Consider the following 19,023-nt stretch of genomic DNA (forward strand, 5'->3'; position numbering starts at 1 on the left):
TCATGTACATTACTATGGAAACGATGCACAGATCTTAACTAGATTAAGGTGACATGCTAAACTTTGTCCTTCAAAAGTGATAGCAGCTAAAATAGGTAAACCAAAGTGGAACAAACTTTCACATCTTGTCCATGTGGGAGCCATGCCACTAGTTTCCCCTCTAACACCCCATCTACACACACACACACACACACACACACACACACACACACACACACACACACACACACGCCTCCCCAGCTCTACAGCAGAGGGTGGGAAAGGCCTTTTTAGATGTGTCCACCCTGTAGAAATCGTATTACAATTACAAAAACCACTGTCTGTGTAGGACTGGTGCCACCGCTGTGCCCTGTGACAGATTGTGTGTGTGTGTGTGTCTGCGTGGGAGAGCGAGATGGGGATGGATCGTGACAAACACACACTGAGATAAAATGCTGGCCAAAGTACAAGGTCTGTCACCACAAAAGAGCAGATGGACACTCACCGTGTGTGTGTGTGTGTGTGTGTGTGTGTGTGTGTGTGTGTGTGTGTGTGTGTGTGTGTGTGTGTGTGTGTGTGTGTGTGTGTGTGTGTGTGTGTGTGTGTGTGTGTGTGTGTGTGTGTGTGTGTGTACACAATGTAGCTTATACAGTGCATTCTGAAAGTATTCAGACCCTTCAATTGTTTTGTTTTTTCCCTCATCAATTGACACCCCATAATGACAAAGCAATAACCGTTTTATATTTTTTACATTTTTGCTAATTTAACATAAAAAAAATAAAAAAAGGGCAACAAATATATATTACATTTACATACGTTTTCAGACCATTTCGTCAGTACTTTATTAAAGCTCCTTTGGCAGTGATTACAGTCTTCTTCGGTACGCGTTTCTCCCATTCTTCTCTGCAGTTCCATGACGCTACAAGCTTGGCGCACCTGTATTTGTATCTCCCATTCTTCTCTGCAGTTCCTCTCAAACTCTGTCAGGTTGGATGGGGAGCGTCGCTACACAGCTATTTTCAGGTCTCTCCAGATATGTTCGATCGGTTTCAAGTCCGGACTCTGGCTGGGCCACTCAAGGACATTCAGAGACTTGTCCCGAAGCCACTACTGCATTGTCTTGGCTGTGCGCTTAGGGTTGTTGTCCTGTTGGAAGGTGAACCTCCGCACCAGTCCGAGGTCCTGAGCTCTCTGGAGCAGGTTTTCACCAAGGATCTCTCTCTGTACTTTGCTTCATTCATCGTTAACTCGATAATCATTAGTCTCCCGGTCCCTGCCGCATGATGCCAAATGCAATGGTACCATGGTATTTTGCCTTTATGTACGTTTTGCACATGTATTCTCTCAAGCAGCTTCACCTGGAATGCTTTTCCAACATTCTTGGAGTTCCCACATATGCTGAGCACTTGTTGGCTGCTTTTCCTTCACTCTGCAGTCCAACTCATCCCAAACCATCTCAATTGGGTTGAGGTCGGGTGATTGTGGAGGCCAGGGCATCTGATGCAGCACTCAATCACTCTCCTTCTTGTTCAAATAGCCCTTACACAGCCTGGAGGTGTGTTGAGTCATTGTCCTGTTGAAAAACAAATGATAGTCCCACTCAGCGCAAACCTGATGGAATGGTGAATCACTGCAGAATGCTGTCGTAGCCCTGATGGTTAAGTCTGCGCTGAATTCTAAATAAATCACAGACCTTGTCACCAGCAAAGCACCATCACACCACCTCCTCCATGCTTCACGGTGGGAACCAAACACCATCAAACCTCCTCCTCCATGCTTCACGGTGGGAACCAAACACCATCAAACCTCCTCCTCCATGCTTCACGGTGGGAACCACACACCATCACACCTCCTCCTCCATGCTTCACGGTGGGAACCACACATGTGGAGATCATCCATTCACCTACTCTGCATCTCGTAAAGACACGGTGGTTGGAACCAAACCAAAGGACAGATTTCCACCAGTCTAATGTCCATTGCTCGTGTTTCTTGTTCCAAACAAGTCTCTTCAAGGCGGCAGCGTAGCCTAGTGGTTAAGAGCGTTGGACCAGTAACCGGAAGGTTGCGAGTTCAAACACCCGAACTGACAAGGTACAAATCTGTCGTTCTGAACAGGCAGTTAACCCACTGTTCCCAGGCCGTCATTGAAAATAAGAATATGTTCTTAACTGACTTGCCTGGTTAAATAAAGGTAAAATTAAAATAAAAAATAGTGTTTAGTAGTGGTTTCTTTGCAGAAGTTCAACCATGAAGCCTGATTCACGCTTTCTCCTCTGAATTGTTGATGTTGAGATGTGTCCGTTACTTGAACTCTGAAGCATTTATTTGGGCTGTAATTTCTGAGGTGCAGTTAAATCTAATGAACTTATCCTCTGCAGCAGAGGTCATTCTGAGTCTTCATTTCCTGTGGCGGCCCTAATTGAGAGCCAGTATCATCATAGCCCTTGATGGTTTTGCGACTGCACTTGAGGAAACTTTAAAACTTGTTGAAATGTTCCGGATTGATTGACCTTCATGTCTTAAAGTAATCGTGGACTGTCGTTTCTCTTTGCTTATTTGAGCTGTTCTTGCCATAATATGGACTTGGTCTTTTACCAAAGTAGTGCCATCTTCTGTATACCACCCCTACCTTGTCACAACACAACTGATTGGCTGTTGTTCAGGGACACATTATTCTGTTAGTCACATGTCTGTGGAACTTGTTCAGTTTGTCTCAGATGTTGAATCTTGTTATGTTCATACAAATATTTACACATGTTAAGTTTGAAAATAAACGCAGTTGACAGTGAGAGGACGTTTCTTTTTTTTGCCGAGGTTATGTAGATGTAGGTAGGTGTGTAGGTAGGTAGGTGGGTAGGTAGGTAGGTAGGTAGGTGGGTGGGTGGGTGGGTGGGTGGGTGGGTAGGTAGGTGTGTAGGTAGGCAGGCAGGTGTGTGGGTGGGTGGGTAGGTAGGTGGGTAGGTAGATGGGTGGGTAGGCAGGTGTGTGGGTGGGTGGGTGGGTGGGTGGGTAGGTACAGATCTGAGACTGAAAGACACTTTCTGTACAGCACTTTGAGATATCAGCTGATGTACGAAGGGCTATATAAATAAATTTGATTTGATTTAAACCTGAGGTAAAAGGTTGTCTATTTAAATAGAGGCTGATTTGACTTTCAACTCCATCATGCAAACAGCTTCAGCAGGTATCTGGTTTCCTGCCAAAATCACACCATCTAGGTGTAGTAGAGTCAGGTTAGCTAATAGTAATAATGCTGATTATAGTGTACATGGTAAGATATTGTTATTATATAACATAACAATAGGGGAGAGATTTGCCCCGCTGGCTTTTTGTAAAACAAAACACAACACACCGTTTTTTTTCGAAGCTGGTCTGGTAAAATGTAACTGCTTTGTGGTACTGGTATTCTGTTTATTTGACCCGATGGCGTCTCGGAGTGATTTGGAACAAGAGGGAGAGCGAGTGGTGTGAGGAGAATCCTGCTCATCTTTACATGGAGGTGCCTGATATTTACATTTACATTTAAGTCATTTAGCAGACGCTCTTATCCAGAGCGACTTACAAATTGGATCAGGGTAGGAGGAACTAACAACGCTGTTCCAGGAGTCATTTGAATTGGAAATAATCTGGTTTGTTTCCTGGTTGGGAAGGAAGGTGATTGGACGTTTTTACATTTTTTACATTTGTTTTATTTAACCTTTAATTCACTTAAGAACAAATTCTTATTTACAATGACGACCTACTCTGGAGTTTCAGAGAAAGCTGCAACGAAGTACATTAATTTTCTTGTGCTTCACCTTGGTGAAGACCCACACAGGGCCTGAATTCAGAAATCGATTGAATGTTGTTGTTTTTCCCTCATCCATCTATTCACAATACCTCATAATGACAGTAAAAACAGATATCTAATTTACATAAGTATTCACACCCCTGAGTCAATACATGTTACAGTCACCTTTGGTAATGATTACAGCTTGCTGGGGAAGTCTAAGAGCTTTGGAAACACCTGGATTGTACAATATTGTTGGTTGTTGCTTATTGCTAGACGGCTATATCACTTATGTGATATATCAGTCGTTATATTTTTTCCGAAATTTGCAAACATTTCTAAAAACCTGTTTTTGCTTTGTCATTATTGGGTATTGTGTGTAGATTAATGGGGGGGGGGGGGCAATTTTAATCCATTTTAGAATAAGGCTGTGACCTGACAATGTGGAAAAAGTCAAGGAGTCTGAATACATTCAGAATGCAACGATACTCTGTTGACATCACACACATTATCAAACATTTCACACATTATCCAGATACTGACTGTCTATAGCAGCTTCCCACCAGAATGGGCTTTAGGTGAGGTAGATGAACCTGTAGCCATATTACTTCAACAGTATTTAACATTATCCAGATACTGACTGTCTATAGCAGCTTCCCACCAGAATGGGCTTTAGGTGAGGCAGATGAACCTGTAGCCATATGACTTCAACAGTATTTAACATTATCCAGATACTGACTGTTAGCACTTGGTGGTCTATAGCAGCTTCCCACCAGAATGGGCTTTAGGTGAGGCAGATGAACCTGTAGCCATATTACTACAACAGTATTTAACATTATCCAGATACTGACTGTCTATAGCAGCTTCCCACCAGAATGGGCTTTAGGTGAGGCAGATGACTTCAACAGTATTTAACATTATCCAGATACTGACTGTCTATAACAGCTTCCCACCAGAATGGGCTTTAGGTGAGGCAGGTGAACCTGTAGCCATATTACTACAACAGTATTTAACATTATCCAGATACTGACTGTCTATAGCAGCTTCCCACCAGAATGGGCTTTAGGTGAGGCAGATGAACCTGTAGCCATATGACTTCAACAGTATTTAACATTATCCAGATACTGACTGTCTATAGCAGCTTCCCACCAGAATGGGCTTTAGGTGAGGCAGATGAACCTGTAGCCATATGACTTCAACAGTATTTAACATTATCCAGATACTGACTGTCTATAGCAGCTTCCCTCCAGAATGGGCTTTAGGTGAGGCAGATGAACCTGTAGCCATATGACTTCAACAGTATTTAACATGAGATCCTCTCTAATAATCAGTGGTTCTAAATGTAAACAGCGACACCTCCACCTTTGGCATTTCTGTCTTTTTTGTAAATGTTAATCTGCTAATAAATGTTTAAAATTATTAATTTCTAGAACCTTGTTTCTTAAGCTACATATATATGTAACGTGGGCTATTTTTAGCACTTTTCTGTGGTGCTTGATTTTTTTCCCCTTGTAACTTGTTAACGGGCTTGCAGCGAGATAATTGGCATCAACAACCGCTGAATAGCATTCAATGACTATTACAAAAAATATTTATATTCATGAAATCACAAGTGCAATACAGGAAAACACAGCTTAACCTTTTAATACACCTGTTGTGTCAGATTTGAAATTGTGCTTTACAGTGAAAACAATCCAAGCGTTTGTGTAAGTTTATCGATCGCACGACAAAACATTTAGCATCAGGTAGCTTGGTCACGAAAATCAGAAAAGCAATCAAATTAATCGTTTACCTTTGATGATTTTCAGGTGTTTTCACTCACGAGACTCGCAGTTACACAACAAATGTTCCTTTTGTTCCATAAAGATGATTTTTATATCCAAAATAACGTGACAAACAAACAGAGGTATGTTCAGAAATCCACAGGAAAGAGCTGTCACGACAACGCAGAGAAATTCCAAATAGTTTCCATAATGTCCACAGAAACATGTCAAACGTTTTTTATAATCAATCCTCAGGTTATTTTTAAAATATATAATCGATAATATATCAACCCCAAATGTCTTTCACAGTAGGAGAGGGAAAAGCAATGGCTGTCCAAACTCAGTTGCGCGAGCAAAACTTATGCGACCACTTACATTTACATTACATTTAAGTCATTTAGCAGACGCTCTTATCCAGAGCGACTTACAAATTGGTGTATTCACCTTATGACATCCAGTGGAACAGCCACTTTACAATAGTGCATCTAAATCTTTTAAGGGGGGGGGGTGAGAAGGATTACTTTATCCTATCCTAGGTATTCCTTAAAGAGGTGGGGTTTCAGGTGTCTCCGGAAGGTGGTGATTGACTCCGCTGTCCTGGCGTCGTGAGGGAGTTTGTTCCACCATTGGGGGGCCAGAGCAGCGAACAGTTTTGACTGGGCTGAGCGGGACCTGTACTTCCTCAGTGGTAGGGAGGCGAGCAGGCCAGAGGTGGATGAACGCAGTGCCCTTGTTTGGGTGTAGGGCCTGATCAGAGCCTGGAGGTACTGAGGTGCCGTTCCCCTCACAGCTCCGTAGGCAAGCACCATGGTCTTGTAGCGGATGCGAGCTTCAACTGGAAGCCAGTGGAGAGAGCGGAGGAGCGGGGTGACGTGAGAGAACTTGGGAAGGTTGAACACCAGACGGGCTGCGGCGTTCTGGATGAGTTGTAGGGGTTTAATGGCACAGGCAGGGAGCCCAGCCAACAGCGAGTTGCAGTAATCCAGACGGGAGATGACAAGTGCCTTGATTAGGACCTGCGCCGCTTCCTGTGTGAGGCAGGGTCGTACTCTGCGGATGTTGTAGAGCATGAACCTACAGGAACGGGCCACCGCCTTGATGTTAGTTGAGAACGACAGGGTGTTGTCCAGGATCACGCCAAGGTTCTTAGCGCTCTGGGAGGAGGACACAGTGGAGTTGTCAACCGTGATGGCGAGATCATGGAACGGGCAGTCCTTCCCCGGGAGGAAGAGCAGCTCCGTCTTGCCGAGGTTCAGCTTGAGGTGGTGATCCGTCATCCACACTGATATGTCTGCCAGACATGCAGAGATGCGATTCGCCACCTGGTCATCAGAAGGGGGAAAGGAGAAGATTAGTTGTGTGTCGTCTGCATAGCAATGATAGGAGAGACCATGTGAGGTTATGACAGAGCCAAGTGACTTGGTGTATAGCGAGAATAGGGGAGGGCCTAGAACAGAGCCCTGGGGGACACCAGTGGTGAGAGGGCGTGGTGAGGAGACAGATTCTCGCCACGCCACCTGGTAGGAGCGACCTGTCAGGTAGGACGCAATCCAAGCGCGGGCCGCGCTGGAGATGCCCGACTCGGAGAGGGTGGAGAGGTTATCTTTCTGGCTCATTTTTCAAAATAAAAGCCTGAGACTATGTCTGGAGACTGATACCTTGAGTAAGCGATAGGGAAAGGAATGTGGGGTATATCCCTTTAAATGGAGCAAAGGGAGGCTATGGAACATGGCGTTTTCAAAATCGAAGCCACTTCCTGTTTTGATTTTCCTCAGGGTTTTGCCTGCAATATCAGTTTTGTTATACTCACAGACAATATTTTGACAGTTTTGGAAACTTTAGAGTTTTCTATCCAATACTACTAATAATATGCATATATTAGCAACTGAGACTGAGGTACTGGCCGTTTTTAAATTGGGCACCTTTTCAGCCAAGCTACTCAATACTGCCCCTGCAGCCATAAGAAGTTTAACTAACCTACAAACAGAGCTTCAATGGCATATAACTCTCCTTCCGTGGTCTCCAACTGCTCTTAAACACTAGTAAAACCAAATGCATGCTTGGTATTTGTAGTTTTCCACATATTCTTAGTCAGAACCGTCCAATCTAAAATCTGGTTCCTATTTCGCAAAAACCCTCATTCACTCACACCGCCAAACATACCCTCGTAAAACTGACTATCCTACCGATCCTCGACTTTCGCGACGTCATTTACAAAATAGCTTCCAGAAGTAGACATGCTCTTGTTATTTATATTGGAGCTGATAGTGCAGGGTGAGCTGCACACAGTTCTAACAATACAACTCTGGCACATGATTCCAGTATACGATAACTGTGGAATCAGCAGAGGCATTCACGACAGGTAGAGGGACATAAATTAGGTTACTTACATTGTGTCTGCCAACACCCTCTGGTACGCTGAAGCATTATGATGACTCAGTGACACAATTTGTCGGTATTGACTGAGCTGGGCTTGGCTCATTGATAAATGTGTCTTAACGCAGCCTTATAATGCTGTGAAAGGATCCAGGAACCCAGATGATTTGTGTGGATCCCATCCTCCTCATAAAAAAAAATCTCTAGACCACCTTTACTCCACACACTGAGATGCATACAACGCTCTCCCTCACTAAAGCAGGAAGTACCAGTGACTTGCTCAATACGTGGTCGGGATGACGCAGATGCTAAGCTACAGGACTGTTTTGCACAGACTGGAATATGTTCATGTGATTCATCCAATGGCATTGAGGAGTACACCACCTCAGTCATCGGCTTCATTAAAAAAAAAAAAAAATGGTCCAGTAACCGGAAGGCCGCTGGGCTCGAATACCCGAGCCGACAAGGTGAAAAACAATCACTATTCCCACATGTATTGTTGGGTCCTTCCCAGTCTGTCACTATTCCCATATGTATTGTTGGGTCCTTCCCAGTCTGTCACTATTCCCATATGTATTGTTGGGTCCTTCCCAGTCTGTCACTATTCCCATATGTATTGTCGGGTCCTTCCCAGTCTGTCACTATTCCTATATGTATTGTTGGGTCCTTCCCAGTCTGTCACTATTCCCATATGTATTGTTGGGTCCTTCCCAGTCTGTCACTATTCCCATATGTATTGTTGGGTCCTTCCCAGTCTGTCACTATTCCCATATGTATTGTCGGGTCCTTCCCAGTCTGTCACTATTCCTATATGTATTGTCGGGTCCTTCCCAGTCTGTCACTATTCCCATATGTATTGTTGGGTCCTTCCCAGTCTGTCACTATTCCCATATGTATTGTTGGGTCCTTCCCAGTCTGTCACTATTCCCATATGTATTGTTGGGTCCTTCCCAGTCTGTCACTATTCCCATATGTATTGTTGGGTCCTTCCCAGTCTGTCACTATTCCCATATGTATTGTTGGGTCCTTCCCAGTCTGTCACTATTCCTATATGTATCGTCGGGTCCTTCCCAGTCTGTCACTATTCCTATATGTATTGTTGGGTCCTTCCCAGTCTGTCACTATTCCTATATGTATCGTCGGGTCCTTCCCAGTCTGTCACTATTCCCATATGTATTGTTGGGTCCTTCCCAGTCTGTCACTATTCCTATATGTATTGTTGGGTCCTTCCCAGTCTGTCACTTAGGCCTGATGTTTGATACTTGTGAAACTTTACATGTAATTATCCTCACCTTGAGCATGTGTATTTCTGGCTCAGTCTTAATCTGTCTTTGTCAAATAACTCTGAGCTGAAAGGGCCCATCTGCAAAAGGGGGCCGCAGATGGGACCCTAGCTAGCTGGCTGGGCATTGTGTGTGTGTGTGTGTGTGTGTGTGTGTGTGTGTGTGTGTGTGTGTGTGTGTGTGTGTGTGTGTGTGTGTGTGTGTGTGTGTGTGTGTGTGTGTGTGTGTGTGTGTGTGTGTGTGTGTGTGTGTGTGTGTGTGTGTGTGTGTGTGTGTGTGTGTGTGTGTGTTGGTTTTTCGCAGATGGGACCTAAAGTCCCCACAAGGAGAGTAAAACCTCCCCATGAGGACAAAGGCTATTTTAAGCTCTAGGTTTAGGGTTACAATTAGGTTGAGCGTAAGGGGTTATGGTAAAGGGTTAAGGAAAATAGGATTCTGAATGTAAATGTAATTCCCAACCAGGATAGATACATAGTGGTCAGTAGCAGTGGGACGGAGTCGTCCTGACAGGGCCGTAGGACCACGGCATTAGAACGGCTGATCTCTGATTATATTTCAATCCTCAGGGATCATCGTCCTCTCCAACTATTGATCTCCAACTGCTTCATCATCATGAGATGTCTTTGACTCTATAAACCTGCCTAAACAGACAGTGAAATATAACAGTGTTGTCCTCTATAAACCTGCCTCAACAGTGTTGTCCTCTATAAACCTGCCCCAACAGTGTTGTCCTCTATAAACCTGCCCCAACAGTGTTGTCCTCTATAAACCTGCCCCAACAGTGTTGTCCTCTATAAACCTGCCTAAACAGTGTTGTCCTCTATAAACCTGCCTCAGACAGTGAAATATAACAGTGTTGTCCTCTATAAATCTGCCTAAACACAATGTGTTGTCCTCTATAAACCTGCCTCAGACAGTGAAATATAACAGTGTTGTCCTCTCTAAACCTGCCTCAGACAGTGAAATATAACAGTGTTGTCCTCTATAAACCTGCCTCAACAGTGTTGTCCTCTATAAACCTGCCTCAACAGACAGTGAAATATAACAGTGTTGTCCTCTATAAACCTGCCTCAACAGACAGTGAAATATAACAGTGTTGTCCTCTATAAACCTGCCTAAACAGTGTTGTCCTCTATAAACCTGCCTAAACAGTGTTGTCCTCTATACACCTGCCTCAAGTGTTGTCCTCTATAAACCTGCCTGAACAGTGTTGTCCTCTATAAACCTGCCTCAACAGACAGTGAAATATAACAGTGTTGTCCTCTATAAACCTGCCTCAACAGACAGTGAAATATAACAGTGTTGTCCTCTATAAACCTGCCTCAACAGTGTTGTCCTCTATAAACCTGCCTCAACAGACAGTGAAATATAACAGTGTTGTCCTCTATAAACCTGCCTAAACAGTGTTGTCCTCTATAAACCTGCCTAAACAGTGTTGTCCTCTATACACCTGCCTCAAGTGTTGTCCTCTATAAACCTGCCTGAACAGTGTTGTCCTCTATAAACCTGCCTCAACAGACAGTGAAATATAACAGTGTTGTCCTCTATAAACCTGCCTCAACAGACAGTGAAATATAACAGTGTTGTCCTCTATAAACCTGCCTAAACAGACAGTGAAATATAACAGTGTTGTCCTCTATAAACCTGCCTAAACAGACAGTGAAATATAACAGTGTTGTCCTCTATAAACCTGCTTCAGACAGTGAAATATAACAGTGTTGTCCTCTATAAACCTGCCTAAACAGACAGTGAAATATAACAGTGTTGTCCTCTATAAACCTGCCTAAACACAATGTGTTGTCCTCTATAAACCTGCCTCAACAGACAGTGAAATATAACATAAAAGTGTCCAAATGTTGGTTGGTTCCATAAAACAGGAAAGTGGTTGTTCTCTTTCTGCCAGATTAAATGTTTTTAATGAGTTTGTTGACTGGTTGTAAATGTATCCCAAATACATTTCTATAATTGCTTCTGATGTCACCAGACACTTGCGATAATCTCCTTCAGGGCCTCGTCGTGATTTTCCACGTTGATTTATTTTTCCTACGACACATCATGCCAATTTGAAAATGTATTTTAAAAATAGACCCCATCTAAGCAGCCATTTTGAGACCCCCCCCTTCAAGCTGCCAGGATGGTCCCATGGTAGACTGGTGTTTGTTTCCCAGAGTCTAGATCAATTCAGCTTATTGGAAGAGGATCTGATCCGAAACAATGATACGAATATTAATTATACATCTGCTGCTGTTGAAATGTACTGGACTCAATCCCTCTTGTCACATTATTCGTAGTGATATCATATCCATGTCTTTTAGTCCATGGTTTCCGTTTTAGACAAGCGACCAGGAAGATTTTATTTCATCGTACATTCTGGACCCAGTCATCCATATTCATTGGGTGTGTAAAGCCATCGAGGCCGTCCAACCCCCTGCAACGAGGAATATCGGACCAAATGACCAGCCACATTTACTTGTCCTTAATTAAACAGCATATAACTAAATACAGAAAAACACTATTCCTTTGTGTGTTTCGATGTGTAGCATATTCACAAACTTTATAGCCTGTTGATTTATTGGTTTTTACTTTCCTACAACGATAATTGTCCACCTCACAGTTCAGCTGTCAGAGATTTGAGAACTAAGTGTACAGGACATTGCATGCATAGACCTATAGGCTTAGTCCACTGTATGATATTAATGTGTGTGTGTGTTGTGACGGCCCTGAATTTTTCTGAACCGTCTCAGTGCAGCTCCTTCCAATAGGGCGCTTTCCCTTTAATTCCCAATTAAATAGCCAGTATCAGCTGCGCAAAAGTGGGGGTTGTGATGGAGACGTGCATGAGGATGTGTTCAACCCTCAGTTCCCGAAGCTTCTCTATTCCGTTGTTTTGTTGCCGTTAAACGTGTGTTTTGTTGCCTAATAGAGTTTACCCAGGATCGGATCCACTCTTTGCGTCCCTGGACTACACCTCTCCGTTCTTCGTGGCCTTTCTCCGCTGGAGATCTATTGGCGGATTGGATTGTCTGACTGACCGACTGACTACCACCTTTTTGTATACGGTATTTCATTTGTTTGGATGTGATGTATACTGTGATTTGTGTAGTTAGTGGTAGTTGAGGACTTAATTAAGAGTTGATCCGCTTTAAGGTTCTGTGGTAAAGTAATTGTTATATTGATTGTATGTTTAATACTGGGTTTACGCTACACGGAACGAACGGACAAACATCGCGTGACAAAAGTCACTTGAGTTCACTGAACTCCTTTACCGGGCAGGACTCTTTTTAGGCCCGAGGTACAGGACATTTCTGGAGGAACCAGAACTCATTGTGATATTATTATATATGTGTGTAATCATTGTTGTTGCTAATACAACCCACGCAACAGAATATAATTGTTTTTGAAGTTCTTTTCAATGTTTTAAGGGTGTATGAAAAGTTTATTTCCATCCTGACTTTTACATACGTCCTTTGTATTGGTGTAGACTTGACGGACCAGATGGGACTCATTCCCACCCAAACTAAAAGGAGAAACTAATGTTTTCTCTGGTAGGCACAACCTACCTGGCACCCCTATAAATAATAACCTCAAGTCAAAACCGTTACAGTGTGTGTGTGTGAAGCTTAGCCTTAGCCCCAGAGAGAGCGATTCTATTTATTTTCAGTACAGAAGGAGGCTAATTCATACAGGAGGAGGCTAATGCGTTAGTTTTCAATAAGAATATTTTCATTTTTCACACACATACACTGCTCAAAAAAATAAAGGGAACGCTAAGATAACACATCCTAGATCTGAATGAATTAAATATTGTTAAATACTTTTTTCTTTACATAGTTGAATGTGCTGACAACAAAATCACACATTTGATGTCCATTGATAATTTTTGTATCAACCCATGGAGGTCTGGATTTGGAGTCAAAATTAACGTGGAAAACCACACTACAGGCTTATCCAACATTGATGAAATGTCCTTAAAACATCTCAAAAATCACACACAAATAAATAAATGGAAATTAAATTTATCAACCCACGGAGGTTTGGATTTGGAGTGACACGTAGAAAGTAGAAAACCACACTACAGACTGATCCAGACTGATACAGACTGACTGATACAGACTGATCCAACTTTGATGTAATGTCCTTAAAACAAGTCAAAATGAGGCTCAGTAGTGCGTTTGTGGCCTCCACGTGTCTGTATGACCTCCCTACAACGCCTGGGCATGCTCCTGATGAGGTGGCGGATGGTCTCCTGAGGGATCTCCTCCCAGACCTGGACTAAAGCATCCACCAACTCCTGGACAGTCTGTGGTGCAATGTGGCGTTGGTGGATGGAGCGAGACATGATGTCCCAGATGCTCAATTGGATTCAGGTCTGGGGAACGGGCGGGCCAGTCCATAGCATCAATGCCTTCCTCTTGCAGGAACTGCTGACACACTCCAGCCACATGAGGTCTAGCATTGTCTTTCATTAGGAGGAACCCAGGGCCAACCGCACCAGCATATGGTCTCACAAGGGGTCTGAGGATCTCATCTCGATACCTAATGGCAGTCAGGCTACCACTGGCGAGCACATGGAGGGCTGTGCGGCCCCCCAAAGAAATGCCACCCCACACCATGACTGACCCGCCGCTAAACCGGTCATGCTGGAGGATGTTGCAGGCAGCAGAACGTTCTCCACAGTGTCTCCAGTCTGTCACGTCTGTCACCTGTGCTCAGTGAGAATCTGCTTTCATCTGTTAAGAGCACAGGGCGCCAGTGGCGAATTCGACGATCTTGGTGTTCTCTGGTAAATGCCAAACGTCCTGCACGGTGTTGGGCTGTAAGCACAACCCCTACCTGTGGACGTCGGGCCCTCATACCACCCTCATGGAGTCTGTTTCTGACCGTTTGAGCAGACACATGTACAATTGAGGCCTGCTGGAGGTCATTTTGCAGGGCTCTGGCAGTGCTCCTCCTGCTCCTCCTTGCACAAAGGCGGAGGTAGCGGTCCTGCTGCTGGGTTGTTGCCCTCCTACGGCCTCCTCCACGTCTCCTGGTAGCGCCTCCATGCTCTGGACACTACGCTGACAGACACAGCAAACCTTCTTGCCACAGATCGCATTGATGTGCCATCCTGGATGAGCTGTGCTACCTGAGCCACTTGTGTGGGTTGTAGACTATGTCTCATGCGACCACTAGAGTGAAAGCACCGCCAGCATTCAAAAGTGACCAAAACATCAGCCAGGAAGCACAGGAACTGAGAAGTGGTCTGTGGCCCCCACCTGCAGAACCACTCCTTTATTGGGGGTGTCTTGCTAATTGCCTATAATTTCCACCTGTTGTCTATTCCATTTGCACAACAGCATGTGAAATTTATTGTCAATCAGTGTTGCTTCCTAAGTGGACAGTTTGATTTCACAGAAGTGTGATTGACTTGGAGTTACATTGTGTTGTTTAAGTGTTCCCTTTATTTTTTTGAGCAGTGTATATATAAGCATCATATTGTTAGAAATAACTCTGGTGGAGCTGAAACGTTCTTCCTCACCTCAAGTTCAGCTGTCGGAGTCCGTTGGAGCGTCAGGGCGTGCTGCCTTCATACCATAGACCTGCTGTAAAATAGGTTAATAGCCACAACACACCAAACCTTCACAAAAATGTATAAACTTCATTAACGTAATATCAAAAGTATTTTATATCAAACACAACAGTACAGTTGGAATGTAATTTTTGCCAATGAAAATGGTTAAACAGAATGAAACAAAACTCTTCTGAACTGGTTTTGAACAGGCTATATTGCAGAAATGGCCGAGTGCCTACTGTTCCCAACGAATGGCAGCAATGGGCTAATGATTGAGATTTTTTACAACAGGCTTACTTATAACCTATCTTACGGACTACATACGGAGCAATTAAAAAGACAAATATCAATAATGATTAAATACTGAGCTACGGGGGTAAAGTGGCTGAGCTACGGGGGTAAAGTGGCTGAGCTACGGGGAGTAAAGTGGCTGAGCTACGGGGTAAAGTGGCTGAGCTACGGGGGTAAAGTGGCTGAGCTACGGGGGTAAAGTGGCTGAGCTACGGGGGTAAAGTGGCTGAGCTACGGGGTGGCTGAAAGGGTGGCTGAGCTACTGGGGTAAAGTGGCTGAGCTACTGGGGTAAAGTGGCTGAGCTACTGGGGTAAAGGGGCTGAGCTACGGGGGGGTAAAGGGGCTGAGCTACGGGGGTAAAGGGGCTGAGCTACGGGGGTAAAGGGGCTGAGCTACGGGGGTAAAGGGGCTGAGCTACGGGGTAAAGGGGCTGAGCTACGGGGGTAAAGGGGCTGAGCTACGGGGTAAAGGGGCTGAGCTGACTGGGGTAAAGGGGCTGAGCTACGGGGGTAAAGGGGCTGAGCTACGGGGGTGGGGTCTCAAATATCGGGGGTGAACCAGGGGCTGACCATCTTAAAACAATTCCATATGTTAACCCTGAGCTACGGGGTAATTAGTATAGCTACATCTGGTAAAGGGGCTGAGCTTTACGGGGTAAAGGGGCTGAGTTACTGGGTGTTTGTCAATCAAATTTCAAATGAACCATGGTGTGACCATCTTAAAACAATTCCATTTTACTGGCCCACCCTTTTAATTAGTATAGCCCATCTGTTATCCAGAGCAATTTACTGGTACAAGTAACTTTTCAGTTACTGGCCCAATGCTCTTAACCTTTCAGTTACTGGCCCAATGCTCTTAACCTTTCATTTACTGGCCCAATGCTCTTAACCTTTCAGTTACTGGCCCAATGCTCTTAACCTTTCAGTTACTGGCCCAATGCTCTTAACCTTTCAGTTACTGGCCCAATGCTCTTAACCTTTCAGTTACTGGCCCAATGCTCTTAACCTTTCAGTTACTGGCCCAATGCTCTTAACCTTTCAGTTACTGGCCCAATGCTCTTAACCTTTCAGTTACTGGCCCAATGCTCTTAACCTTTCAGTTACTGGCCCAATGCTCTTAACCTTTCAGTTACTGGCCCAATGCTCTTAACCTTTCAGTTACTGGCCCAATGCTCTTAACCTTTCAGTTACTGGCCCAATGCTCTTAACCTTTCAGTTACTGGCCCAATGCTCTTAACCTTTCAGTTACTGGCCCAATGCTCTTAACCTTTCAGTTACTGGCCCAATGCTCTTAACCTTTCAGTTACTGGCCCAATGCTCTTAACCTTTCAGTTACTGGCCCAATGCTCTTAACCGCTAGGCTACCTGCCGCCCTATAGCTCTCTGTCTCAACCTGCTGTCTCACCTCTCTCTGTCTCTGTCTCTCTCTCTCTCTAGATAAACCAGGGAACTATGATGGGGTACCTGTCTGTCTACCTGTCTGACCTCTCTCTCTCAACATGCTGTCTCACCTCTCTCTGTCTCTGTCTCTCTCTCTCTCTAGATAAACCAGGGAACTATGATGGGGTACCTGTCTGTCTACCTGTCTGACCTCTCTCTCTCAACATGCTGTCTCACCTCTCTGTCTCTGTCTCTCTCTCTCTAGATAAACCAGGGAACTATGATGGGGTACCTGTCTGTCTACCTGTCTGACCTCTCTCTCTCAACCTGCTGTCTCACCTCTCTGTCTCTGTCTCTCTGTCTCTGTCTCTCTCTGTCTCTCTGTCTCTCTCTGTCTCTCTCTGTCTCTGTCTCTCTCTGTCTCTCTGTCTCTCTGTCTCTCTCTCTCTCTGTCTCTCTTTGTCTCTCTCTGTCTTTGTCTCTCTCTGTCTTTGTCTCTCTCTGTCTTTGTCTCTCTCTGTCTTTGTCTCTCTCTGTCTCTGTCTCTGTCTCTCTCTCCAGATAAACCAGGGAACTATGACGGGGTACCTGTCTGTGGTCTTACCTGTCTGTTTCCTGTCTCACATTTCTCTCTCTCTCTCTCTCTCTCTCTCTCTCTCTCCTCTCTCTCTCTCTCCAGATAAACCAGAGAATTATGACGTGTGGTACGAGAGTCGCTTCGAGGACTGTGACAAGGAAGCCTGCCTGTCCTTCTCCAAGGAGTCTCTGTGTAATCGCGTCACCGTGGACCACAACTACTACGCTGTGTGTCAGAACCTGCTATCGCGTTACGCCACGTGGCGAGGGACCACCGGCGGCCTGCTCCACGACCCCCCGCCCACATAGCCAAAGACGGCCAGCTGGAAGCGCTGTTGGACGAGTGTACCAACCCTAAAAACGCTACGGACGCTTCACGGCCGCCAAGGAGCTGAGAGACTACCTCACCCAGCTAGTGGCCTCCGCCTCGGCGAGGTAATGACCAGAGCTGGCGGTTATAGCGGTGGCCTGCATCTCAGCCGCACGGTGGTTCGGGTTAGGTGAGGGTTTGATCTCCCCTCTGACCTTGTCCCCGGGAACTTGACCATGACCTTTGAACCTTGACACTCCTCCTCGTCTCACTTCAAGTCCAGGAGATCGCCACCCCGCTGGTCACACGGCAGCAGCTTTGATCGTCTCCTGGTGTCAACCAACCAGAGCAGCTTCAGAGGAGATGTTTAAAACGGAACTGACTGTGGTAGCTGGTTGGAGCTGAAGGACCAGGAGGAAGAGGATTAGCCAATAAAGAGAGCTTTAACCCGTGGTTAGGCTAACATAGACTGTACACGACTTCTCTCCTCCACCCAGACCCTCTCTGTTTATCCATCAGGACTCTTGTGTTTGCTATCATTTTATCTTAACCATTCTTTCTTTCTGAAAACGTCCCTGTTGTCCTTTTTGGTTTGGGGTGGAACGAATCAGAACCGGAGCATGTTGACATTTCTGCTGTATGTTCTGTTCAGGAGGACGGTCACTATCTCAACTCTGCTATTGTCCCACGTGGAGACCTGACCGCAGGTTAACAGAGGAAGACGAAGCCTTGGCTATAAAAGTCTTTACTTCCTGCTACTCTAATTGATCACTTGATTTCCAGTTCACCTGAAGTCAGGCAATCAACGTTTTTATATAGGGAGGGAGGAACAGGATAGGGATGCCAGTGAGGACTGTGGTGGTGCAGAATCTGATATTAGATGTTGTGTGTGTTTACCAAAGAGGCTATATGAAACACTGAACTACCCCCCAGTACCATGACACAACGCTGTTCTGATCCTATATGACTGCCCAGAGGAACCTTCCCTCCATCTGTCTGGCAACACAATCTGCATAGGAACGATTTGTATGAATCCAACTTAAGCCCAGGGTCAGGGTTAACCAGGCTCCCTTCTCCGTGTTGAATCAGAACCAAGCTCCCTTCTCTGTGTTGAATCAGAACCAGGCTCCCTTCTCTGTGTTGAATCAGAACCAGGCTCCCTTCTCTGTGTTGAATCAGAACCAGGCTCCCTTCTCTGTGTTGAATCAGAACCAGGCTCCAGAACCAGGCTCCCTTCTCTGTGTTGAATCAGAACCAGGCTCCCTTCTCCGTGTTGAATCAGAACCAGGCTCCCTTCTCTGTGTTGAATCAGAACCAGGGTCAGGGTTAACCAGGGCTCCCTTCTCTGTGTTGAATCAGAACCAGGGTCAGGGTTAACCAGGCTCCCTTCTCTGTGTTGAATCAGAACCAGGCTCCCTTCTCTGTGTTGAATCAGAACCAGGCTCCCTTCTCTGTGTTGAATCAGAACCAGGCTCCCTTCTCTGTGTTGAATCAGAACCATGGTCAGGGTCAGGGTTAACCAGGCTCCCTTCTCTGTGTTGAATCAGAGCTAAGCCCAGGGTCAGGGTTAACCAGGCTCCTTTCTCTGTGTTGAATCAGAACCAAGCTCCCTTCTCTGTGTTGAATCAGAACCAGGCTCCCTTCTCTGTGTTGAATCAGAACCAGGCTCCCTTCTCTGTGTTGAATCAGAACCAGGCTCCCTTCTCTGTGTTGAATCAGAACCAGGCTCCCCTCTCTGTGTT

The 19,023-nt window shown here is 45.1% G+C and overlaps 1 pseudogene; it reads left to right on the top strand.

The window, feature by feature from the left end:
• The window catches only part of LOC123991449, an 85,510-nt pseudogene extending 67,014 nt beyond the window's left edge, over nt 1–18,496 (top strand).
• Nucleotides 18,497–19,023: the final 527 nt, after the last annotated feature.

Source organism: Oncorhynchus gorbuscha, linkage group LG12 (assembly GCF_021184085.1).
Source record: "Oncorhynchus gorbuscha isolate QuinsamMale2020 ecotype Even-year linkage group LG12, OgorEven_v1.0, whole genome shotgun sequence".
NCBI classification, from domain to species: domain Eukaryota; kingdom Metazoa; phylum Chordata; class Actinopteri; order Salmoniformes; family Salmonidae; genus Oncorhynchus; species Oncorhynchus gorbuscha.